Source organism: Gopherus flavomarginatus, chromosome 2 (genome assembly GCF_025201925.1).
Source record: "Gopherus flavomarginatus isolate rGopFla2 chromosome 2, rGopFla2.mat.asm, whole genome shotgun sequence".
In the NCBI taxonomy this organism is placed as follows: Eukaryota; Metazoa; Chordata; order Testudines; family Testudinidae; genus Gopherus; species Gopherus flavomarginatus.
In genome coordinates, this window is record NC_066618.1 from 57,586,810 (window position 1) to 57,612,593 (window position 25,784).

The following is a 25,784-nucleotide window of genomic DNA, read 5'->3' on the forward strand; positions in this document are numbered from 1 at the left end:
AATCTGCAGTGCAATTACTAATAAAAAAGTAATATTCAGTGCTATAAACCAAACAATCTGCGAGGAACATTTAATGGTAAGGCACAGTTCTAAAAGCAAAAAGGCATAAGGAATTTAAATCAAGTTTTAAAGTGAATATAGAAATCAACAGCATTAAAAAATTTAAAAAAGAAAACCAACACTTCATAATGCAAAACGTTCTATATAGTAAACAGAAGTCTGTAGTGTGCTCTCGTATCAAAACTTCTCAAAATTATTTTTTTTTCTGACACATCAGTTTAAATACTAGGTTATATTCATTATATCAAACATGTTGGCCCTGACTCTATCATCATATCCTCCTGGGTGAACCTTACGCACATACAGAGGACCATCAATTTCAATGGGGCTCCATGTGGGAGTGAGTGTCCACCTGCACAGATCCAACAGCATGATAGGGCCACAGCTTGTCATTTATTATATAGAAAGTTATCTCTTATGACCCAGATAAAAATTGACTGAAGGAACTAAGTCTCCATCACTCTCTGCCCCCCTGGTGGGTGTCAGGAGGAGCAGAGAGGCCATGCAGGTATTTGGGGGGAGGTTACTTCCCTTACATCAAGGTGCTAATGTGCAATCTGTCCCATAGTTTGGCCTTATATGGATGCCCCTTGTAAATTTTTTTAAAGGGGCCCTCAGTCAGCTCAGAACTGCCTGAAGACTAGTAGCTGAAAAGTTGTTCCATATATTTTATAACTACAAAATGTTTGTTTGAGACTTACACACACTAAGCAGAATTTGCTCCGCTTACCAAGAACAAAACAGTGCTCACTGTAATAAACAATGTTGTGGGGGAAAATAAGATGCCCATATAATTTATCACAGCTATTCTAAAGCTTAAAGAGAATGGTAAGGATGCCTGAACATTTCACAGTGAACAAATTCTGAACACCAATGGCATGTCTACACTGCAGCTGTGAGCAAGCCTGCCAGCCAGGGTAGACAGACTGTGTTAGCAGTGCTTGCACTAGTGCACAAAAAATTGTTGTGTGGACATTAAGCTTGAGCTCGGACCTCCCTGCACCCTGGGTCCGAGCTTGGGTGGCTAGCCCAAGTCTCTGCCAGAGCTATAAGGTCCACACAGCGATTCTGAGCCACTAGCACAAGCCTTGCTAGCACAAGTCTGTCTACTCAGGCTGGGATGCTCACTCCCAGCTACAGTGTAAACATATCACAAGTTACTGGGAAAAGTCTTCCATTCTGAGATGTATGTACATGTTGCTGTTGAGACAGAAGCTGGTAATAGCAACACAAGTGCTCATTGTTTAAAAGAAGTATACAAGTAATTAACTGCACAAAAATAAGTTGCCACTGCAGTATCTAGTGGTTTATTTTAGAAATATAGTCACATTTATAACAGACCATTGGGAATTAGACAGCCGCCTACCTTAAATTATCACGTTCCTAGAGGCACAATCATGATTCTGTCCAACACAAACACTTGAATAATGACATTGAAAAATGTGCTTGTCCTAACATGAGGCTGGGTTTCTTCCATAGCTGACAAAATATCAGTCACTGGGTATGGTTTTAAAAGGGGCTGTGCTTTCCAAAGGCATCTATATTTTCCTAGCTGACACACTAATTTCTAGCAACCAGACCAAGATGAAGTACGAGCCATCAGACTGAAGATTTTCCTACCTGCATCCCCAAATAAGAGGTGACTGTGAAAAGATAGTGCTCGCCTATCCTCCAGAGTCAAGAGAAGGAGCATCCCTACTGTGACGGGTTGGAACACAGAACCCCCCCTTGGGAGCCGCTACTTGATGTGCCAAGACTGCTTCTGCCCTCTGCTTTCCCTGCCAGCTAGGGACCCCAGCACTCTGTCTTGCTGAGCCAGACACACTAATCTGCTCCAACAAAGACCCAGGGTCTGAATTACTTGCCCCAAAGCTGCAGGTTTACCTGAAAGCAGCTAACAGAAGTGTTCCTGTCTTTAACACTCAGATGCTCAACTCCCAATGGGGTCTAAACACAAATAAATCCATTTTACCCTGTATAAAGCTTATAAAGGGCAAACTCATAAATTGTTCACCCTCTATAACACTGATAGAGAGATATGCACAGTTGTTTGCTCCCCCAGGTATTAATACATACTCTGAGTTAATATATAAGTAAAAAGTGATTTTATTAAATATAGAAAGTAGGATTTAAGTGGTTCCAAGTAGTAACAGACAGAACAAAGTAAGTCACCAAGCAAAATAAAATAAAATGCGCAAATCTATGTCTAATCAAACTGAATACAGATAATTTCACCAGTTCCAGAATACTCTCTTTTACAGACTAATCTCCTTTTAGCCTGGGTCCAGCAATCACTCACACCCCTTGCAGTCTCTGTCCTTCGTTCCAGTTTCTTTCAGTATCCTGGTGTGAGTGGAGAGGCTCTCTCTTTAGCCCGTTGAAGACCAAATGGAGGGGTCTCCCAAGAGTTTAAATAGACTCTCTCTTTTGGATAGACACCCCTCCCTGCCCCTGTGTAGAATCCAGTCACAAAATGGAGATTTGGAATCACATGGGCAAATCACATGCCCATGCATGACTCAGGACTTGCAGGTAGCGGCCATTATCCACATGCTACTTTGAACGTCCTCAGGTAGACGTCTTATGTGGATTAGAGTCTTCCAAGCTCTTTTGTCTGTTAAGTGCTTCCTGACTGAGCACTTAAACTTGCACATTCCTTTCCCAAGAAGTGACCAAATGTTCTAAGGCTACTTAGGGTTTGGCTACACTGGAGAGTTGCAGCGCTGGTGAGGGGGTTACAGCGCTGCAACTCAGGATGTGGCCACACTTGCAAAGCACAGCCAGCGCTGCAACTCCCTGGTTGCAGCGTTGGCTGTACACCTGGTCTGCGTCGGGTGTAGCAATTCCAGCGCTGGTGATGCAGCGCTGGTCAGCAAGTGTGGACACTACCAGCGCTTTTATTGGCCTCCGGGGTATAAGGAGGTATCCCAGAATTCCTGTCCACAACAAACCAGAAGAATGGCTGAACTCCGATCTCCCCGTAGCTACTTGCTAAAAAACAAACAGCTGCTCTGTGCTCCAGCGAGCGAGCCACCGAAGGCAGGAGAATTGCTTTGGAATGTTCAAAGCTGTTTGCTTGAGGAAAGAGGGGGGAGGGGTAATGTTGAGCAACTGTTTATGTGGTCTGACGGCTATTTAGGAGTTCATAATTAGCATTTAGTGAATAAGAGACAGGTGGGGGAAAGGTCAAAACTTTTAAAATGATTGAAGGTAGGCACTGTGTATCTTCCAGTCCTTACAACTTGCAAGGCAGAGAGCTGAGAACAGTGTCAGCTTCAAAAATCCACTCTCTGTCTCCCCCAAGCTCCCTGTCACATTCCACCCCACTCCCTCTTTTGAAAAGCACGTTGCAGCCACTTGAATGCTGGGATAGCTGCCCACAATGCACCACTCCCAACAGGGCTGCAAATGCTGCAAATGTGGCCACACTGCAGCGCTGGTAGCTGTCAGTGTGGCCACACTGCAGCGCTAGCCCTACACAGCTGTACGAACACAGCTGTAACTACCAGCGCTGCAGAACTGTAAGTGTAGCCATGGCCTCAGAAATCAAGCAAGTATACAGCCAATGTTCATAACTTTGAACACACAAATGGTACCTGCATAAAACTAGGATGACCATAATAACCAATAGATTATAACCTTTACATAGATGTGTTACATGGCACATGTAGCAAAATCCTATTCCATTTATATCATACATACATTTATAAGCACCCCCCATAAAGCCTTATGGGGTACACTGTCACATACACTGTTCCAGTTATCAGAGACGAGAAAGTGAAGTTCCCCTAAATCCATTTAAAAAAAAAACTTTCACATAGAAAATGGGTCCTCAGATCAGATCCAGGTCCATGCATCTTCCTTTAGTACCTTAATTCTATTAGGCTGCATGGGTTTAAGCACAGCGATTAAAGAGTGATGGACCCTTCTTTTTGGCCTAACTCAATGGACTGGCCTGTCTTCTGGATAGGTTATCAAGCCAGAGAGTCTTTTGTTTTCAGCCTTTCACAGCACGACCAGCTCAGAAATCCACAGGTATCCAAGATATACCCCAGACTCAAATATAATTTATCTTCAGGGTTCCAAAAAGACAAAAAAAAAGTGTTTGGTTTTGTTTTCAACCAGTGTCTTCATGCTGAGGATATCACTAAGATAATTATACAAATTACTTCATTACTAATTAGAAAATAGGTTTGAGAATGACATAGAAATATATTTTCTAACAAAATCTTTATGCAAATCCCTGATAATGTATCTTAAACTATCACTCTAACTAAAAGTTGAACAAATTAACAAATATGTATTGAAAACATTGGTGATAGCTTGAAGTGTTCACTACAAATAGCTAGTTGTCTGGCAGAAGGGGTTTCAGTGAAGGTTGATGTAATCATATACGTGACTTTAGCTTGTAAAGACCCATCTGTGGACAATGATAAGCTTCCTATGGAACTCCACTGGCTTCAGACCTCCAAGATTATAGAGGATTTTATTAGACTATGGTACACATTTTAAAATTGAAAATATGCCACATAAAAAGATTAATCCATTCAAGGGCTCAATGACTTGCCAGGTATTCTCTTCTAACATAGACAGATGTACAATAAAATATTTGTCCTATCTGTCCTATATGCCAAACTTTTGAATGCAGTCTGTCAAACTATTGCCAATGCATACGCATATAGTCTGCTAGAATGGAAAGTGTTAAATCTCCCACTGTGTTTAAGTATTAATCATGACTGTCTTTATGTACGTTTGTCTCAGGTTCTTAATGTTTTTCAAATTAAAAGTTGTCTCCAATTATTTGTTTTACTGTGCTACTCAACCTTTGGAAAAGCTTTAGTTATGTGATTGCATTAAGAACATGAACATGGCATGAAGTCTTGCCAGTGTATCACTATAAAATAATTATTGGACATTTTTTTTAGAAAGGAGGATTTCAACATTATAGAAATTATAAATTAACAAAAATTACTTACTGAATTATTTTTACACATTATGCTGTAAAAATAAATGTCAATGACTACAGAATGTTCAGTAGTCACAAAAATAATGCACTATAGTAATTACTCATCATGTTATGGTGTGGGATTAATGTTTCCAACAACCTACTGATGAGTGACTTATGAAACAAGCTTATTTATGCTACTTCATTCACTTGCAATCACTGACGAAGCACAGAATGAATTTTCCATACTTTAGTTTCTGCAGTTTGTTAAAGATGAAAAACAGTTTCATTTCATATGCACTGTGTGGAGGTCAGAAGATAGCAAACCATGTCTGTACAAGATATTACTGCATCTCTCTAGTCATTTGGAAAATTAAATATACTAATGCACTCATTAAATTAAAATGTGCTACTTTCTCCCCCTAAAAATTTGCATTTCCAACAGCAAATTAGTTTCTTATTTATTCATTTTAAAAAAATCAGAGATTTGAAACAGTGAAAGGAACTTTGGTTCCTGATCCACTGTGCTGGCAGACTATAAACGAGGAACAGATTTTCTGAAGACATCTACCATACATTTTTACAGCAATGCATATGATGTTTTGAATATTTTTAACCTAGACCCCAACATGAAAGAGAGCTTTAAAACAAATTCTTCCCATATCTCTAGTTTAACATTTAATAATGAATATATTAACAAATATGAAAGAGTCTTCACACTGATACAAATGCATTAAATGCTACCACAAGATATGTGTAAAGCTTTTGACAAAAATAAATGTGGGGTTTTTGTTTGTTTAAGAATTACAAGAACAAATCAGCACATTTCAAAATGTACCTTGCACTATTTTATGTTTTAATGAGGTCAATGGCAGATGAAGGATAAACACTTGTTGCAGATGTGCCTCAGTGTAATGAGCTGAGGACATTTCTGTATGATTCTAAAGGTTTTATTGTTTCTTCAGTGGATTCATACAACACACAGCAGCAAATTTCTGCTCAGTGTGACGTTGCCGCTTGTGCAGTGTTCGTTACATTCATCCACCTGGAGACTGCCTACAGTGAGAAGGCTTTATCTAATAACATTCCAATTTTAAATATTCCTTTTATTTTTCCTTCTCTATCTCTGTCTTTAATATTCTTGTTTTTAGTGGACTTTATTAAAATGTTTTTGCCTTATTCTAATATCTATAGTGAGTTTGATATTGCCATCGATTTATACACTGGGGCTAAACCAAGGGATCCAGAACCCAACCTTGGTAGCAGGCTGTGTGCTAAATCTTTCTGCAGAGGCCAGGAAATACATGGGAATCCTCCCCAAGGCAGAGGAGGAGATGTAGAATTGTTCCTAAGGAGGTCTTAAAGGTGCCTGTGCAATCAGTCTACCAGCAGTGCTCATCTGATGAGCCTCATTTGGCATATCAGAATGAGACTCTCTCCTAGTGCAGTTGTCCGAGGAGTCAGGTTAGTAGCTTGGTTGCTGAGACATCTCCACATCACCTTTTCCCCTCTCAAAGGAATGGGGCACACAGGGTGAAGGGAGAGGCGGAGATTTGTTTCTAAAGCTGCCTCAGGAGTAAAGCTACCAACCACGCTCCTTAGCCACTGTAATTTATCAGGATTTCAACATTATACTGTGCCAATTCCTGCCAGGGTAGGACCTTTTAAGGTAAGACCTCTGAAGCAGCTTGGTAGCCACAGAAGACAATTCTGGTGGGCATCTAAAGAGGATGAGTTTTAGGTGATAACAGCTGCAGCAATGACATGAAAGAGGTTGAAAAATCTATATCTTGATAGTTAACAGATGAAATAAAGGAAAAGATATGAAAATATAGCAGGAGGGAGAACTAGATCTGTCTTTTTTCCCTCTTGTGCAAGTGGTATAGAGGGAATCTCTCAGTCACTGTCCCCCCTCTCCTACTACTATGCCAGGGGGTTCAAGACCTAAGCCTCAATGTCTATTGAAGTGTTCCTCTTACAATATACTGCAGCACAGTTTTACAGAGTATTAGTATTACAGTGTGGAGAAAGTAAATAAGGAAGTGTTATTTACTCCTTCTCAGAACACAAAAACTAATAGGCAGCAGGTTTAAAACAAACAAAAGGAAGTATTTCTTCATACAACACACAGTCAATCTGTGGAACTCTTTGCCAGAGGATGTTGGGAAGGCCAAAACTATAACTAGGTTAAAAAAAAGAACTAGATAAATCCATGGAGGATAGGTCCATCAATGGTTATTAGCCAGGGTGGGCAGGGATGGTGTCTCTACCCTCTGTTTGCCAGAAGCTGGGAACTGGCGACAGGGGATGGATCACTTGATGTTTACCTGTTCTGTTCATTCCAGCTGAAGTACCTGGCATTAACGTACCTGACCCAATATGTCCATACTTATGTCCATGTGTATCATTTTTTGACCTTGAGATTGCACAAGGCACTTTTCTCTAAAGACCACTGAACCCTTTGTGAAACGATGAGACATTACTGCACTGTTTGATGTCTGCTCTCAGGTCCCTTCTGATCCCTCTGCAATCCCTTGTACTATGGCTGCTCGGACACATTACAGCAGGAGCTTGGGATTTCTAACTGTCATGTGCCAGTCCAAGAGGAAGCCAGGACTAGCTGCAATACCAAAGGGGAAAGGCCTTACAGCAAGTGGAAAGGCACAGAGCATGAGGACAAAATTGCCACAGGCAAGGAGAGATGGGTAGCACAGTTTCTGGAGTAGGAATGTCAGTTGAGGGAAGAAGATAGAGCACAGCAGAAAGGCCTGTTTGAAAGGCCGTGTGTGCTAGTGGCTGAAAGAGAACAGGATTATGCTGGATTCGTACCGTGTCCTGAGTCCCCTCCATGGTATCATGTGCTGCAGACCAAGAAAAATTTGGACAACTCCACTTTGGAGCGGCCCATGCAACTGTGACTTAACTGTAGCAGGACTGGCCAAATGTACTCCCTGCAGTCCTTCACACCTCCTGCAGGCCTCGCCCTTCTGCAGCAGCAGCCCCAAGTGTGTACTAAATTCCCAGGAAAGTGAAAGGAGAATGGAGAGCCTGACCATTTATTTGTTGGCACCAGGTTTCACTTTTTGCACTGTTCAATGTTTGCTTTATTACCTGTTTTGTTATTGATTTATTATGGATGTTTTGGTGTTCTAATGGCACTGGCCTGCCTGGCAATAATTGTGTTATTTTTTGTAATACAGCCATGTTCACAAATAATGACTTATTTTACCAAGAAAGTTTATTACCATCATTGCATCACATCATATAATGTGTATTTCAAATAATAAAGATAAACACGACACAGCACAACTGAGAAGTTGTTTGCAAACACAATTTCTCAACACATCTATGTACATCAATCCATACTGAAAATCCACAGTTCTTGCCACACAGTGTACCTCCCATTTCATAAGAAGTCATCTCATCCATAATTAAACATCATAACAATCAATCCTCCCCCCATTCACTGCATACAGTGACAGTTCCTCATCTACAGTTAACTCTGCTGCACAAACACATTCATAAACATACTATTTTCCCTCTTCCATTTGTCCATGCAAGTCCATAATGTAGGAACATAGAGCATCCCTGTTTTCTGTCACCCAGGTGTATCCTGCTCCAGTTGTGATCAGAGCACTTTCAGCAATCCATCACTGTCATAGGTCCATTCAGGGGCAAATGGCTCACCTTTGGCTTCACAAACATCGTGAAGAACACAGCAAGCCACGATAATGTGAACAGCATTGATGACACTGGAATCCAAACGGTTCTATAAACAGCACCAGTGGGATTTCAATCTGCCAAACACACATTCAATCACCATTCTACATCTGCTGTGAGTCTTTGCCAGGCCCTCTGAAATCAGAATATGGCTTCATAAGCCAAGGCAAAAGGGTGTACATGGGTCCCCCTAGTATAACAGTGGGGATAGTAACTCCATTTATGACAATGTCATTTGCTGGGAATATTATCCTTATCTGACCATGAAGGTAGACTTCCAATTTTCAGTACAGTCAATATCAGAATCCATAAATTGGCCTCTGTGGTCCATGAGGGTCTGCATAACAATGGACCATTTCCTTGGTTTATGTACTCATGTGCTCCTTGAGGAGGGCAAACTATGGGAATATGAGTCCCATCAATAACCCCAGCACAGTCTGGAAACCTCATTCTCTCAAAACTAGAAATTACTTCAGGGATATTTTTCATACTTGCCACAGTCAGGTAAATCAAATGCCTCATCGATGGTGAAGGTTTCTGAGGCACTCTATCTACAGTTGGCTTTCCAACATCAAAGTGGTTAACAATGGATCTGTAGCAGTCTGAGGTAGCCAGCTTCCAGATGGTTAAAGGAACTGGCTTCTGAACCAACAAGGCTGCCCTCATGCATATGCTGTGAAGTCTGCAGGATTGGAACGAGGTGCTCACAAAGCTTCAGGAATGTAGCTTTCTTCATGCAGAAATTTTGGACCCACTACTAGTCATCCCAGGTCCGTGTGACAATGTGATCCCACCAGTCTATGGTTGTGGCTCTGCTCCAGATGCGCTGGTCTATGTAGGATTATCAGCAGCTATATAAGTCATGATCAGCATCAGCTAATCCGAATCTCCTAGTGTTTATCATCCGTCTTCTTCTCCTTTGGTAGGTCAAAAATGCTGCCATAATGTCCACTAGAGTCTTATGGATGATCTGTCTGTTTCCTGAAATAGGAGTGAATGCTTAAGCAGGACAAGTTCTTCAAATGGTGAATCCTCCATGCTTCTGGCACCAGTTGCATGCAGATCCAAAAGATAGCTCAGCAGGCTGAGACTACTTCCTGTAATGTGAAGGGTGGATAATCAGGTTTTCCCACACTGCACTATGAACAAAGGGCAGGAATGGCTACAGCTGAGGAGGGTGCAAGAAAGCCTAGTGAGAGGCTTGTCTGACTAGGGATTGTGAAATGCAACACAGATGCCTGAGATCCAGGTTCAGAAATTCTAAACCTAGGGTCAATATTCACTGTGAAAGCTTAAATGCAGGCTTGCAAACGCTGAGCCAATGGGCTCGAGTTCCATGGGTTTAACTGCAGTGTAGACATGCACTAAGAGACAGTAGGTATAGTAGCACTTTACATTCAGGTAATATTTTAAAATGTTTAAATGGGATTACAGCCTCACCCCTCTTGCTGCACGTAATGGGAGTCATGCTGCTCTGATTCCACATTATGCGCTGCAAGTATAGCCCTTAGAACTAGATTCCACTCTTACTATCCATGTCACACCACTAGATTTATTTAGCACTAGCATAGCTGTGACATGTTCTTCTGGAGGAATTCTTCAGTAATTCAGCATCAGGTAAATACAGTTTCCATAAGTTCAAAATAGATAACAGAACTTTCTAGCAACTGCTTTCTTAGATACAACTTTATCACCTAGACATATACGGAAACAATGACCGGTAAGAAATGTCTTTCCTTGTCTAATTAAAAAAAAACAAACAGAAAACATCCTGTCACCACTCCCTAAGGAATATTCTCAACCTGCAAACTGAAAAGAGGTCATTTTCTAGTGTCATCTTTTTTTTTTTAAAAAGCTTTGCATAATAATCAAACAACTATACATTTTCCAGTGTAACTGTGTGGTATGTTTACCTGATAAGCAAGTGCCTACAGGATTGCTCTTTTAAATACTTTTTTTCCCCACAATCTGTTTCTTTTACTTTGGGATGTCAGTTCTAGTTTCAAGGTTATTAACAATGGCAAAAGTCCAGCCCACTGCTAGAAATATGCAGTGGGCATAAAGTGCTCTAATTCCAAGCTTTACTCATGTTTCAGATGAGGAGTGGGCCTGTGCTGATCGACTGTTATGTATGATTTTTCCGTGAAAACACCAAGAGACTGCAATGAATGGACTCCTTTCATTATTCTCCAAGGGAAGAGGAAGAGCAAAAGGTTCATGGTGAATTGTGTCCTCATTCAAATGTCAGGACAAAGCAAGGTTCCTTGCAAAAACATTTTCTTTACAGGCTTGGCAAGTCTTACTCTAAGAAATACCATCGAATTGTGCTCATGATGTCAGGCATACTTTAGTGAGCATAAAAGATTAACATTTTGTAACTTGCTGCTAAACTTTTGTCCACCACATGAAGCCAAGCAGGCAGATGTTAGCTTTCTGTTACATTTCTTTAAAACAAGATATGAGTCGGTCACGCTCTTACTCTAATTCAATATGCTATTTGATCAGAAGGACTGGCCAATGGACATCTGATGTAAACAACATTGCTTACTGGAATCCATGCTGATGCACATGTTAAAAGCTATATTAACCGTTAAAAGATCATTAAATAGGCATAGTATTGTTTGTTATTTCACCCTATATTACAAAATGTACTAATCTAGCAAGATCAGTTGAAGTACCATCAATCAATTTAACTAGTCATGTTTTTTTAAGAAGCAGATTCAAACAAGTATTTACAGTACTAATTTTACATTAAACAGCATGAATCAATAAATTTCACATATATTGTTTTTTTTTAATCTTTTGAATGATCTGCATTTTCAAAAGTACTTTATTAACCTGGCAGATCATAGTATTAAGAGAATATATTTAGATTATGATTAAAACAATAACCTGGAGAAAAAAGGAATCTAATATGGACTTTTTAAAAAAAAATCCAAATCTCAAAATTGCCAAATAAGATAATCTATCCAAAATATTAACATATGAGTGGGCTAATGAACTTTAAAAAATCTAATCTCATTGCAATCTACAAGATTAAAAACTAAAATAATTTTGTGCCTCTAAATTTGGCAAGTCACCAGATAAATTTGACTTGCCTGAAGAACAACATCAGGCTTAAAATTAATGTTTAAATACTATGTTTCTAACCATTAGAGGAGTGAAGTTCTGGAACAGCCTTCCAAGGGGAGTAGTGGGGGCAAAAGACATATGTGGCTTTAAGATTAAGCTTGATAAGTTTATGGAAGGGATGGTATGATGGGATAGCCTAATTTTGGCAATTGATCTCTGATTATCGCCAGATAAGTATGCCCAGTGGTTGGTGATGGGATGTTGGCTGGGATGGGATCTGAGTTACTGCAGAGAATTCTTTTCTGAGTGCAGGCTGGTGAGTCTTGCCCACATGCTCAGGGTTTAGCTGATCGCCATATTTGGGGTCGGGAGGGAATTTTCCTCCAGGGCAGATTGGCAGAGGCCCTGGAGGTTTTTCGCCTTCCCCTGCAACGTGGGGCACGGGTCACTTGCTGGTGGATTCTCTGCAGCTTGAGGTCTTCAAACCACAATTTGAAGACTTCAATAACTCAGGCATAGGTTAGGGGTTTGTTATAGAACTGGATGGATGGGGTTCTGTGGCCTGCTTTGTGCAGGGGGTCGGATTAGATGATCACATTGGTCCCGTCTGACCCTAGAATCTATGAATCTATGTGGCTGATGTATGGAAATAACTATTATACAATAGGGCTGCACTGTGGTTCATTTTGACCTTGTTAATGTTAAATATTCAAAGCAGCTACCAATATAGCATTTACCTCAGTCAGACTTGTAGATTGCAATATTTTGGTTTCAATTAACATTCCAAAGTTAAAGTGAGCTAAGTTTCCTTAGAACAAAACACAGATGCAGCAAATTTCTGCCTGGAGTAGGCGTTATTCCCTGCATCCGGATTTTGACAGTCAACATTCAGTAGCTAGTCATGCTTGTTATTTCTTTGTCAGCAGTTAGATCTCTATTGTATTATTTCTTGAAACTTTAAAATGTACAAACTGTGCAGAGTAATGGCCACATAATTACACCAATGTTAGGGTGAGCCAGATACTATTTTGAAACATTAGGGGACAAACATTTATCTCACTATTGGCTTCAATGATTGGCATATAGACCCAAATATGCAACATATCAAAGGGAAAAATTTGGTCCTATCTTAGAGCACTGAATTAAAAATTCAGCATATTTAGTCTGAGTAGCAAAACAGGCAAAGACTGAAAGAAACCCTGCAGCCAAACAACTGTCAGCATGTCTTTGTGCCACGGAGACATAGTTAAAAGTGTTCTGCTTACATCAGAGAATCCAAATTTGGTGAAGTAATTTCCTATTTACCTTATTCAACCTGCAGCTACATAACAACTGTGCTGTGATCATGTTAGATCTGACAAGCTAATAAGGATTGGGTCGATATTTGGACAAGAGACTTTCAAGTAAGTTAAACTGCATAAGGAAGTTTAGATCCTGTTTCCGTAGGATATATCTTTATCACTGAGTCAGAAATTAATCAATTCCTCAGCATAACATTAAAGCGCACCCTTCTGTTGCAAGGGCCATCATTTGGTTGATACGTAAAACCAACATCCTGACCATTTATAGCTATTAACAATCCTCTGGCACTTTTCAAAAGAGCAGGAAAGTTAATCTTGCTTCCTGACCAAGTTCTGCCTTCCATAATTACATTCTGACTACATAAATTCCCCTGCAATTTCAACTGATTACAGTATTATTCTTCACTTCCTGTCCTAAAGTTTGTGTTGTAACTGTGCTCTGCTACAAAGGTAGATGAAATGATCTCTGCACATAGTTTCTGTATAAGTTTGGTACATTTGTAAAACACTGAGGTATCTTTCAGCATGAAAGAAACTAAGTGCTATATGTTATTCTTATAGAAAAATGCATGATTCTCCTCAGAGCAGTATATTAATAATCAATAGTGCATCTGTTCAGGGATGTCTAAATGAAGCTAAAAAAGTTAAATATTTCTGAACAGATGCACTGCTAATAAGAAAACACTACACTGAACTCCTTCCTGAACACACTCTATTGCCATGTCACCTATGAGAAGCAAAGTGGAGGATAAATTTGCTTGATCTTCTAGGCAGATACCCAAGAGTGCCAACTGCACACACTAAAAAATAATTCAACTGGCTTAAAATCATGAGGCTGCATTCAGGAGGACTCCACTTCCCAATTCTGGCATATCAAAATCCCGGCATCCTTGACTCCTATTGACTGAAACGGGCCAGGATTTCACCATTAATCTCTAGAGTACGGGAGCTGTGAGTCTATCCATCTCCATCTCCTGTTATCACTATCTGCGCCCTCCTCCTGCACCTCCCTCCCACTCCTCACATTCTGCCATTGCCCTTAGACTTCCTCCTAGGCCCCATCATTCCCCTGCTCTGTCTCCTGCTTCTCCTCACACCCTCAATCGCCTCTTGATTGCCCCACATTCCTTTTCACCTTCAGCCCTCTTCTGCTCTGCCACTAAACACATTTCCCTGGCCTTCATCTTCTCCTGCTTCCCCCAACTCTCTCAGTCTTTACTCCTGCTTCCAAAGCTACCAACTCTTGCAATTTTATCACAAGTCTCATGATATTTTGGCATTTTTCTTAAAGGCACAATTCCTGGAATCAACAGTTGCATGAGATTCTCAGCTTTCATTTTTCAAAACAGGAAGTGAGTGTACTCTAATGGCTCATACAGCAGAAAGCAAAGGAAAAATTCCCCATTAAAAAAATCAATCTAATTTTTAGGCCAATTCAGGATTTTTAAGCACTTTGAGTTAGTAACATTGTGTTTCTGCCACAAACATTCCCCCTATACTCTCCTGAGTCTCTTTACTTCCCCCACATGTTGCCCTGTGAAGGCCTCGCTGTCCTCTTGCACGTCTCTTCTGCCCTTCACCACATTGTCTCCTCAATGTCCTGTCTAGCAGCTTAACTATTTACTGGCACTGATTTTCCCTATGGGCCGTCTGGCTTCAGTCTCTTTGAAAACCGAAGGAGTTGACAGTCATCTTCACTAGGATCAGCCTCACTCCACATGCAGAGACCATAGGGACCAAAAGCCATTTTGCCTGGCCTCAATCCTAGTGAAAGTAATGGGAAATGGTGGCCATTTTGAAAATCAGCAAAGTGGGAGGCAGGAGTAGGGAGATCACTTGAAGGTTTAAAAACCTCCAAATGATAAAATTGCAAATGACGGAGCTGGTGATATTGTCATTATATACTAGCTCTGTGAGCTGCCTCACACATTATTGAGAATGCTTGAAAAATAAAACAGTAGATGACTAATATCACAGTTCTCAATCAGCATTTCACCATCCTCATCGATGTTGTCGAGACCAAGTAATATATGTGTCATTTCACGTTTCAATTGTCACTCTTTCCATGCCCCTGCACAAGAGGAAACAGCAGCAAATGAGAGGAGTTTGCCAGGGGCAGACTCTGGAAATCCCCATATCCTTGGGAATCCTTCTCAGTGCCAGCTACAACCAAGAGTGAAGAGGGTAGGGCTCTGCCTTCAACCCTCCTGTATTGCTTACCACCAAACCGTGAAGGACCCACATGGAGCATTCGGCCCAGCAGACTCTTCTCTCCTCCCCGACATGGAAGACAGCAGCTGCAACTCCCCCTGGCACTGGGAAGAACCATTACAGCCAGCCTCCAGTTCTCCATACAGCTCTGAAAATTGGACTGTGGGTTCTGTTTTCTCTCATTCACAGTATTGCTATTGGTGGTTATCTTTTCAGCCCAGCCACTTCTACCATTGCAGCTTCTCAGCTGACTGTCCTCACTCTTCCCATCCACTGTCCTCTCTCCTTATCTCTCAGTTTTCCTCTTCTTTTTCTTGTCTCTATATAAAGACATGGAACTAGTAAGGTGTGTGCCTGGTATTACCCTGATCACCTTACTTGTACAATGTATCCCTTTCTCTCACCCTTTGTCTGTGTATAATATTCTTCGTAGCAGCATTACACAGGATTATACTGAAACTGAAGCACGCTATTTTTATATGCTTACAGAGGCTGGAATTGGTGGCCTTTAGGTCATGCTATCTGTTCTCCCAGGGCTCTGGGGAGGAACAAGTTGGTGAGAGATTTTGGCTGGAAGAGTCTGTGGCTTTGAGCTGTGGAATTTTGGAAGGTCTGTTTTGGGGGGGAGACTGGGTCTTTATTTTAACTGAAGTTTTAATATTTTTATAAGGTATGTACACAGCATAGGCTGGGCACATTTTCACATATAAATAAATAAAATAAATTACAAAACTAAGGGCTGTGTCCACTTGAAATTGTGGGCCCTATGCAAGCCATGGAAGTTTGCATGTTCTTGCAGTTGCAGTGGGACCTACGGGTGGCTCTACGTATTTTGCTGCCCCAAGAATGGCAGTCAGGCAGCCTTCAGCAGCATGCCTGCGGGAGGTCCGCCGGTCCCGCGCCTTCAGCGTACCTGCCGCCAAATTGCTGACGAAGTCATGGGATCGGCAGACCTCCCGCAGGTATGCCGCCCTCACAGCAACCCACCTCCTCCCCTGCGGCTTGGTGCGCTGGTGCCTGGAGCCGCCCCTGGTGGGACCACTTAGCCCAGGGAATGATCAACCCATGGCATAAGCCCAAAAAAAGAAAAAAGAGAAAAAAGAAAAAGGATACAGATTTGCGCATATTTGTTTTGGAGCTTCTCAAGGAGTGGGAACTTTGTATAAATGAGTTCATCACCTCCCCTAAACTGTCAGTTCCTAACCAGGCTCTGATATTCACCCTTCTCTTGGGCCATGCAGGTCATGGGAGTTATTCCAGCCCAAGGAGGGAGGTTTGGGCAGTAACAGCTTGCCTGCATTCTAGAAGGGGTCACTTTTACCTCAGTCTTACAATTATGACAAGGGCCTCTTGCTCCTGATCACTTACAGAGAAGTCTCCTCCATGTTATTAACTACCAAAAATGCCTGGGCAACCATTATAGGTATACATTTAGAGACCACTTTTCAAAATTTCTCTCCGGAAGCTTTTAGGGAGTTGTTTTTCTTTGCCAATTTTACGATACTTCTTCCCATATGGGAAAAATATTCCTCAAATCTAATATTTTTCCTGGAGCTACTACATCTGGTTCATAAGTCCTAGCAGCTAACTTATTTACACGACTTACATGAGACTGTTCTTTCCTCTTTCTCTGAGTCTGAAAGCAAGCACAGACAGAGATGAGCTTTACTGCTTCATGTGCAGGAAACCACTTCTAACAATTTACTTGAAAAGAAACAGACCTGTGTGTTAGGTGGGAGAGGGAGAGAATCAGTGTAGGCAGGTGAAAGAGTGGTAAATGTCAAACTTTGAATTTTTGGTAAATAAATGGCTTGAAACATGGGAACAGAACGTAGGAAACTTGCAAAAAGATGGCACACCTATTTCCTTGTCCTGGAAAACCAAGACACTTTTGTAAGCTAGATATTCTCTGCATTAAAAACAATGCACCAAGGGTGTCAAATTAGCCTTACAGTGATGATTATTTAAAAAAAAAAAAAAACAACAACAAAACCCACAACTCTTGTACTGTATGGATTTATATTTGGAAGCTGGTTACAAGATCTGTTCTCATGAAGCTATATTGTTAAGTAAAAGAAAAAGATATAACTTGAAGTTTTACTTTGAAACTCGAATTTTTCAGGACTGAAAAGATAAGGAGTTTGTATGTTTACTATTTACAACTTCCTCTCAGAAGACACAGGTATAGCATTCATGTCTTCCAAAATGTAAGCTTATACATCTGGCCAGCAAACATCTGGATATTTATCTTAGCTCATCATTTCCTTCTGTAAGTCCAAAAACTGTCAGTTATTTCAGCTGAGATTCATCCCAAGGGAGAACAGAAAAAGTTACATCCTTCTTTTGTCCAGGTTTTATAAACTGATCTTTACCTTTTTCCCTAGGATACCAGTAAGTATAAAAATAAGCAGTCTGGATTCCTTTGACGGTGGTTTTCAGTCTGTGAATATGTACTTCTGCAGCCACAGAGTGTATACATATGTGATTGTATTTCCAATATATGGCAAAAGTTCCTAGGTCCTAAAATAGGCCTTTTTATTAAAAAAAACAAACACACACACACACATTATGGATTAAAAATAAATATAGACAGTAAATTCAAGAATAAACTCCTCAGCTCCTAGACAACAAGGAAGACTAATTTCTGTACTTTAATATATTATTTTCAAAATCCTACATTAATGAAATATTAAGATTTCAAACACACAAAACAAGAAATTCAAATACTAAAATCACCACAAAAACATTAACTTGGTTCCACAGCATGTCTTGTAATCTAGATTACTTTTTAATTGATAGAATTTGGGAGAAGACAGTGTGGCCTACAGAAAAGAACCCTAAACTTGAACTCAGCAAATCTGGGTTCTACTCCCAAGTTTGCCACTGGCTTTGGGCAAATTACTTCACCTCCTTGTGTGTCAGTTTTCCCATCTGTAAAATGGTGATAATGATACTGACTTCCTTTGTAAAGCACTTTCAGACCTAATGACGAGAAGGGCTATATTAGAACTAAGCATTGTTTTCAATGTATTATTTAAAAAGTACATTAACTAGAGAAGAGTGCTAGTCAATTATTTCATAGTCAAAATTTAAGCCATCTTCCAAATTCAAGTTTATTTTTTTAACTAACTTCACTAGAGATAAGCCAATTCACCTGAAGTTTCACATGCTGATCTCCTAATATAGCTTTGTATTACTGCATATGAAAGTTCGCATCAGGAATATCTTCTCATAATAGCCTGCCTGTGTTCTGTTATGTTTAAGCATGTGATTTGATTATAAAGGCTAAACAAACAATTTCACTTTTAAACCATTCAACAGTTGCCTTGATGAATTATTGACCCATAGAAATGTAACTGAGAATTAATATAGATTACTTAAATGTCCTGTGTAGTGGGACTGGGATTGAAAAAACAGACTGTAAAACCTTAAAGTGACATCAAAACGAATCTAATCATATTCCTTGCTATTAAACATAAAAAAAAAGGAAAAAATCTGGTTAAGTCGTTTTTTCAGGTTACATCTTCCAACAATATACTCTCAGTTTATACAGCGTGTCCTGGGGAAAAGACTGCCTTTCTTGTGCTCAAAAAGCATTTCTGGCAGCTTTAAATATTTGTAATTAAGGCAATAAAGAAGCATTGGAAGAAACATACATGCAAAAAACATGGCCAAAAAGCAGCAATATTTTCTTTGCACCATACACATTTTAAATATTAATTGTCAATCTTAAAATGCATAACAAAAGATTCTAAGTGCCGATGGTCTCGCTAGAATTTTATCAAAGAAATGAAACCTTCAGAGTCATCCAGCTTCTAAAAATCTGAGTAATATGCTGAAAGGAATTGCTTGCCATTTTAAAATAAAACAAATTGTGCTTGTATTCAATCACAAAGCTCATTCTATGATGCTTATTCATAGTAACAAGCACAAGTTTTTTATATTTACAAAGGCACTCATTAAGGTTTTATTATTACTCTTGCCCTTTATAACTGTAATGTAGACAAGTAAGTTATTAGCATGAGGTTCAAGCCACAGCCAGACCAAATCATGTTTTAGATAATTCTAATGTGATCTGGGTTCGTACAGCCTCTTGAAAAGATTTCAGTTATTCAAACAATTTTTATACCAAAAAAAGGTCACAGTAACTTCCAATTCTATAAAAATCTAGCAACACTGAAAAACTATCTGAAATCAGAGTAAATTTCAGATTCAAGTTTTTAGAGTCATTGAAAGAAAGGAGCACAGTATGTCCAATTTTGTTTCTAGTTTATCACATCTGCTCACTGGCATTAAACATAAGGATGTTTCTAATTTATGGATAAATCCTTGGCTCTGGTACTGCAGAGATGGGAATTTCTATTTGTACACCTCTACTCCGATATAACATGAATTCCGATATAACGCGGTAAAGCAGTGCTCCGGGGGGCGGGGGGGCGCTGTGCACTCTGGTGAATCAAAGCAAGTTCAATACAACGCAGTTTCACCTATAATGCAATAAGATTTTTTGGCTCCCGAGGACAGCGTTATATCGAGGCAGAGGTGTATTATGCTTCAGTCTTCACGGTTGAAGATGTTAGGGAGATTCCCAAACCTGAGCCAGCTTTTGTAGGTGAAAAATCTGAGGAATTGTCACAGTTTGAGGTGTCACTAGAGGAGGATAAACTTAACAGTAACGAGTCACTGGGACCAGATGGCATTCACTCAAGAGTTCGGAAAGAACTCAAATGTGAAGTTGCAGAACTACTAACTATGGTTTGTAACCTGTCCTTTAAATCAGCTTCTGTACCCAATGACTGGAAGACAGCTAATGTAACACCAATATTTTAAAAGGGACCTAGAGATGATCCCGGCAATTACAGACCCGTAAGTCTAACATCAGTACTGAGCAAATTAGTTGAAACAATAGTAAAGAATAAAATTGTCAGACACACAGAACATACATTGTTGGGCAAAAGTCAACATGGTTTCTGTAAAGGGAAATCATGTCTTACTAATCTGTTAGAGTTCTTTAAAGGGGTCAAACATGTGGACAAGTGGGATCCAGTGGACACAGTGTACTTAGATTTCTAGAAAGCCTTTGACAAGATCCCTTCCAAAGGCTCTTATGTAAATTAAGTTGTCATGGGATAAGAGGGAAGATCCTTTCATGGATTGAGAACTTGTTAAAAGACAGGGAACAAAAGGTAGGAATAAATGGTAAATTTTCAGAATGGAGAGGGGTAAGTAGTGGTGTTCCTCAAGGGTCAGTCCTAGGACCAATCCTATTCAATTGATTTATAAACGATCTGGAGAAAGGGGTGAAAAGTGAGGTGGCAAAGTTTGCAGATGATACTAAACTGCTCAAGATAGTTAAGACCAAAGCAGACTATGAAGAACTTCAAAAAGATCTCACAAAACTAAGTGATTGGGCAACAAAATGGCAAATGAAATTTAATGTGGATAATGTAAAGTAATGCACACTGGGAAAAATAACCCAAACTATATATATGATGGGGGCTAATTTAGCTACAGCTAATAAGGAAAAAGATCGTGGAGTCATCATGGATAGTTCTCTGAAGACATCCATGCAGTGTGCAGCAGCAGTCAAAAAAGCAAACAGGATGTTGTGAATCATTAAAAAGGGGATAGAGCATAAGACAGAGAATATTTTATTGCTCTTATATAAATAAGACGGTTACTCACCTTTGTAACTGTTGTTCTTCGAGATGTGTTGCTCATATCCATTCCAGTTAGGTGTGCGCGCCGCGCATGCACGTTTGTCGTAAACTTTTTACCCTAGCAACTCCAGTGGGCCGGCAGGTCGCCCCCTAGAGTGGCGCCGCCATGGCGCCTGATATATACCCCTGCCGGCCCACCCGCTCCTCAGTTCCTTCTTGCCGACTACTCCGACAGTGGGGAAGGAGGGCGGGTGCGGAATGGATATGAGCAACACATCTCGAAGAACAACAGTTACAAAGGTGAGTAACCGTCTTTTCTTCTTCGAGTGATTGCTCATATCCATTCCAGTTAGGTGAATCCCAAGCCATACCTAGGCGGTGGGGTCGGAGTGAGAAGTCGCGGCATGGAGCACTGCAGATCCGAAGGCCGCGTCCTCTCTGGACTGCTGGACCAGGGCGTAGTGGGAAGCGAAAGTGTGGACCGATGACCAGGTCGCTGCCCGACAGATCTCCTGGATGGGCACACGGGCGAGGAAAGCCAGCGACGACGCCTGCGCCCTGGTAGAGTGCGCAGTCACACGGCCCGTAGGAACGTGAGCCAAGTCATAGCAGGTCCTGATACAGGACGTTACCCACGAGGATAACCTCTGCGAGGAAATGGGAAGCCCCTTAATGCGGTCTGCTACTGCCATGAAAAGCTGGGGGGATTTGCGGAACGGTTTGGTCCTCTCCACATAAAAAGCGAGAGCCCGACGGACATCAAGCGAGTGGAGTTGTTGCTCCCTGCGTGAGGAATGAGGCTTCGGGAAAAAAACTGGGAGGAAGATCTCCTGGTTGACGTGAAAGGCTGAGACCACCTTGGGGAGAAAAGCAGGGTGCGGTCTCAGCTGCACCATATCTTTATGGAAGACCGTATACGGGGGATCTACCGTGAGAGCCCGGAGTTCCGACACCCGTCTAGCTGAGGTAATGGCTACTAGAAAGGCAGTCTTCCAAGAAAGATAGAGCAGGGAGCAAGTCGCTAACAGCTCAAAGGGGGGCCCCATGAGCCGAGTCAGAACCAGGTTAAGATCCCAGGTAGGGGCAGGGGGTCGGACGTTGGGGTATAAACGTTCCAGCCCCTTAAGGAATCTAGTCACCGTCGGGTGAGAGAAAACGGAGCGGCCATCCCCACCCGGGTGAAAGGTGGAGATAGCCGCCAGATGAACCCGAAGGGACGATATCGCCAGGCCCTGTTGCTTGAGGGACCAAATATAGTCCAAAATATTGGCGACCGAAACTTCCATAGGGAGGAAACCCCTCTCCATGCACCAACAGGAGAAACGCTTCCACTTGGCCGAGTACGTCGCTCTGGTGGAAGGCTTCCTGCTGCCCAAGAGTACCTCACGTACCGGGGTAGAGCAGCGTAACTCGGATCTGGTCAGCCACGCAGGAGCCACGCTGCTAGGTGCAGCAACTGGAGGTCCGGGTGACAGAGAGTACCGTGGTCCTGGGTGATCAGGTCCGGGTGAAGGGGCAGGGGAACTGGGTTGGCTATGGCCAGGTCCAGCAACATGGGGTACCAATGTTGCCTGGGCCACGCTGGGGCTACCATAATCACGTGGGCCCTGTCCCTGCGCACCTTCAGAAGGACCTTGTGGACCAGTGGGAACGGGGGGAACGCGTAGAACAAGTGGGTCGTCCACAGAATAAGGAAGGCGTCCGCTATAGACCCGGGTTCCCGGCCCTGAAAGGAGCAGAACGCCTGGCATTTCCTGTTCTCCCTGGACGCGAAGAGGTCCACACGGGGACAACCCCACCTCTGGAAGATCGAGCGGGCGACGTCCAGGCGGAGGGAACACTCGTGCGAGAGGAAGGATCTGCTCAGGCAGTCCGCCAGCGTGTTCCGTACTCCGGGGAGGAAGGAAGCCGTGAGGTGAATGGAGTGGGCTATACAAAAGTCCCAGAGTCACATCACTTCGTGACATAGGGGAGAGGATCTGGTGCCGCCCTGCTTGTTGATAATAGTACATGGTCATCGTGTTGTCGGTGAATACCGCGACACAACGACCTCGAAGCTGGTGACAGAACGTTTGACAAGCAAGGCGGACCGCTCTCAACTCCCGCATGTTGATGTGTAGATCCACCTCCTGCGGGGACCACAGGCCCTGTGTCCTCAGGGTTCCCAGGTGGGCCCCCAGCCGAGATCTGAGGCATCCGTTGTTAGGGACACCGAGGGCTGGGGTGGGTGAAATAGGAACCCCGCACACACGACGGACTAGTCTAGCCACCAGCCAAGGGAATCCAGCACCCCCTGGGGGATTGTGACAAGCGTGTCTAGCGACTGTCTGGCCGGCCGGTATTGTGCGATGAGCCAAGATTGGAGGGGCCTCATGCGGAGCCGTACATACCCTGTCACAAACGTGCAGGCCGCCATGTGGCCTAACAGGGTTAGGCATGTCCTTATAGAGGTCGGGGGGCCGCCAGCAAGCGCTGAACGATGGTCGACAGCGACTGGAACCTGGGCAACGGTAGAAGGGCCCTGGCCAAGGTGGAGTCCAGGATGCCCCCGATGAACTCTACCCTCTGCGAGGGGAGCAGAGTGGACTTGTCCACGTTGATCATGAGGCCCAAGGTAGTAAACAGGCCAGTGATCCTGCGGATGTGGCTGCAGATCTGCAGCTCTGATGTGCCCTGAATCAGCCAATCGTCAGGGTAAGGGAACACGTGAATGCGACTGCGTCGAAGATGTGCGACAACGACAGCCATGCATTTGGTGAATACCCTCGGGGCCGTAGAGAGGCCAAACGGGAGGACCGCGAACTGGTAGTGATGGCGGTCGACCACGAACCAAAGGAAACGTCTGTGGTGTGGCCATATGGCGATATGAAAATAAGCGTCCTGCATGTCGAGGGCGGCATACCAGTCTCCAGGATCCAGAGATGGGATAACGGTCCCCAGGGATACCATGAGGAACTTCAACTTCACCAGATATTTGTTGAGTTTCCGCAGGACGAGGATGGGTCTGAGGCCTCCCTTGGCCTTGGGGATCAGAAAGTAGCGGGAATAAAACCCCTTGCCCTTCTCGTTCTCCGGAACCGCCTCTATGGCTCCTTTGTCGAGGAGCGTCTGCACCTCCTGGCAGAGGAATTGCTCGTGAGAGGGGTCCCTGAAGAGGGACGAGGGTGGGGGGCGGGAGGGAGGAAAAGACAAACTGCAGACAGTATCCCGTCTGCACCGTGCGTAAGACCCAGCAGTCGGATGTTATTCGGGTCCACGCCTGGAGGAAAAACGAAAGGCGGTTGGAAAACGGGGGGGAAGGATCCGTGGGGGAAACTGGTACTACGCCCTCGGGCGCACCTTCAAAACGAAGGTTTGGGTCCAGGTGGGGCTTTAGAGGAGCTTTGGTTCTGCCCTCCTTGATTCCCCGACTGTCTGCGCCTGCCATTTCTGCTGCGGCGCCTATTGAGGTCCTGCCGCTGGCGGAACTGGGGGTACGGCTGGCGCTGCTGCTGTTGTTGCGGCCGGAAGGGTCTGCGTTGTGTCCAGGGCGTATGCATCCCAAGGGAGCGCATAATGACCCGATTGTCCTTCAGACTTTTTAGTCTGGGGTCTGTCTTCTCTGAGAACAGGCCCTGGCCTTCGAACGGGAGGTCTTGAATGGTGTATTGGAGCTCCGGTGGAAGGCCAGAAACCTGAAGCCAGGAGATGCGGCGCATTGTCACCCCCGAGGCGAGGGTACGAGCAGCCGAGTCCGCAGCGTCCAAGGAGGCCTGCAACGAGGTTCTTGCGACCTTCTTGCCCTCATCAAGAATTGCGGCAATTCCTTGACGCGCCTCCTGTGGCAACAGCTCTTTAAACTTATCCGCTGCCACCCAAGAGTTAAAGGCGAAGCGGCTAAGAAGGGCTTGCTGGTTGGAAACCCTGAGCTGAAGGGCCCCCGCTGAATAGACCTTGCGGCCGAGGAGGTCCATACGCCTGGCCTCCTTGGATTTGGGAGCTGGGGCTTCTTGTCCATGACGCTCCCTCTCGTTCACCGACTGCACCACGAGGGAGCACGGTGTCGGGTGAACATGGAGGTACTCATAGCCCTTGGAGGGGGCCATGTACTTCCGCTCGACGCCCCGTGCAGTAGGGGGGATGGAGGCCGGCGATTGCCAGATCGTATTGGCGTTGGCCTGGATCGTCTGAATCAAGGGCAGGGCGACCCTGGTGGGAGCATCAGAGGAGAGGATGCTGACGACGGGATCCTCGATCTCGGAGACCTCCTCAGCTTGCAGGCTTAAGTTCTGCGCTACGCGCCTGAGGAGGTCCTGATGTGCCCTGAGATCTAGTGGAGGAGGGCTAGTGGAAGAGGGGCCTGCCACAGCCTCATTGGGAGAAGACGATGAGGAGACCCCTGGCAAGAGAGTGTCCAGCGGGGGGTCTGTCTGAGCCCTCGCCTCTGACTCCGGAGGGAACTCAGGGTCTTGCTGTTTTGACCCATCCTCCCCGTCCGGGGAGGGGGGGGTGAGACAGCGACGCCTCCGGCACCTTGTGCTCCGTCGTCGCAGACCTAGGAGGAAGCTGTTGGGGGCCCTGGGCTTGGTGATACACCCAGGGTGTCCAGAACCCCCACTGCTGCGGTCCCTGGTCCTGTTACGGAGGGTCTTGAAAAAGGGCCGTGTGCCTGTCTGTGCCCAGCGCATAAACACTGTCCGCCTGCGACGACACAGACGGCTGTCTGGAAGGCCATGGAGGGGCCGACCGTGGCTGGTAAGAATCTCCTCGTCCTGGCGCCGAAGATGTTCCCGGTGCCAGGGACCGGTACCGGGAGTCATACCGGTGCCGGGATCG

General features: G+C 43.5%; 1 protein-coding gene and 1 long non-coding RNA gene across 4 annotated transcripts in view; both read right to left on the reverse strand.

Moving 5' to 3' along the window:
- AGMO (alkylglycerol monooxygenase) overlaps window positions 1-25,784 on the reverse strand; it is a 276,395-nt gene that overhangs the window by 212,461 nt on the left and 38,150 nt on the right. The gene's annotated exons all lie outside the window — the stretch shown is intronic.
- On the reverse strand, window positions 15,523-18,265 carry LOC127044226 (uncharacterized). The gene is made up of 3 exons (XR_007772435.1): window positions 18,217-18,265; window positions 16,916-16,945; window positions 15,523-15,629 (listed from the first exon to the last, which is right to left on the reverse strand). It is a non-coding gene; the product is annotated as an uncharacterized LOC127044226 (long non-coding RNA).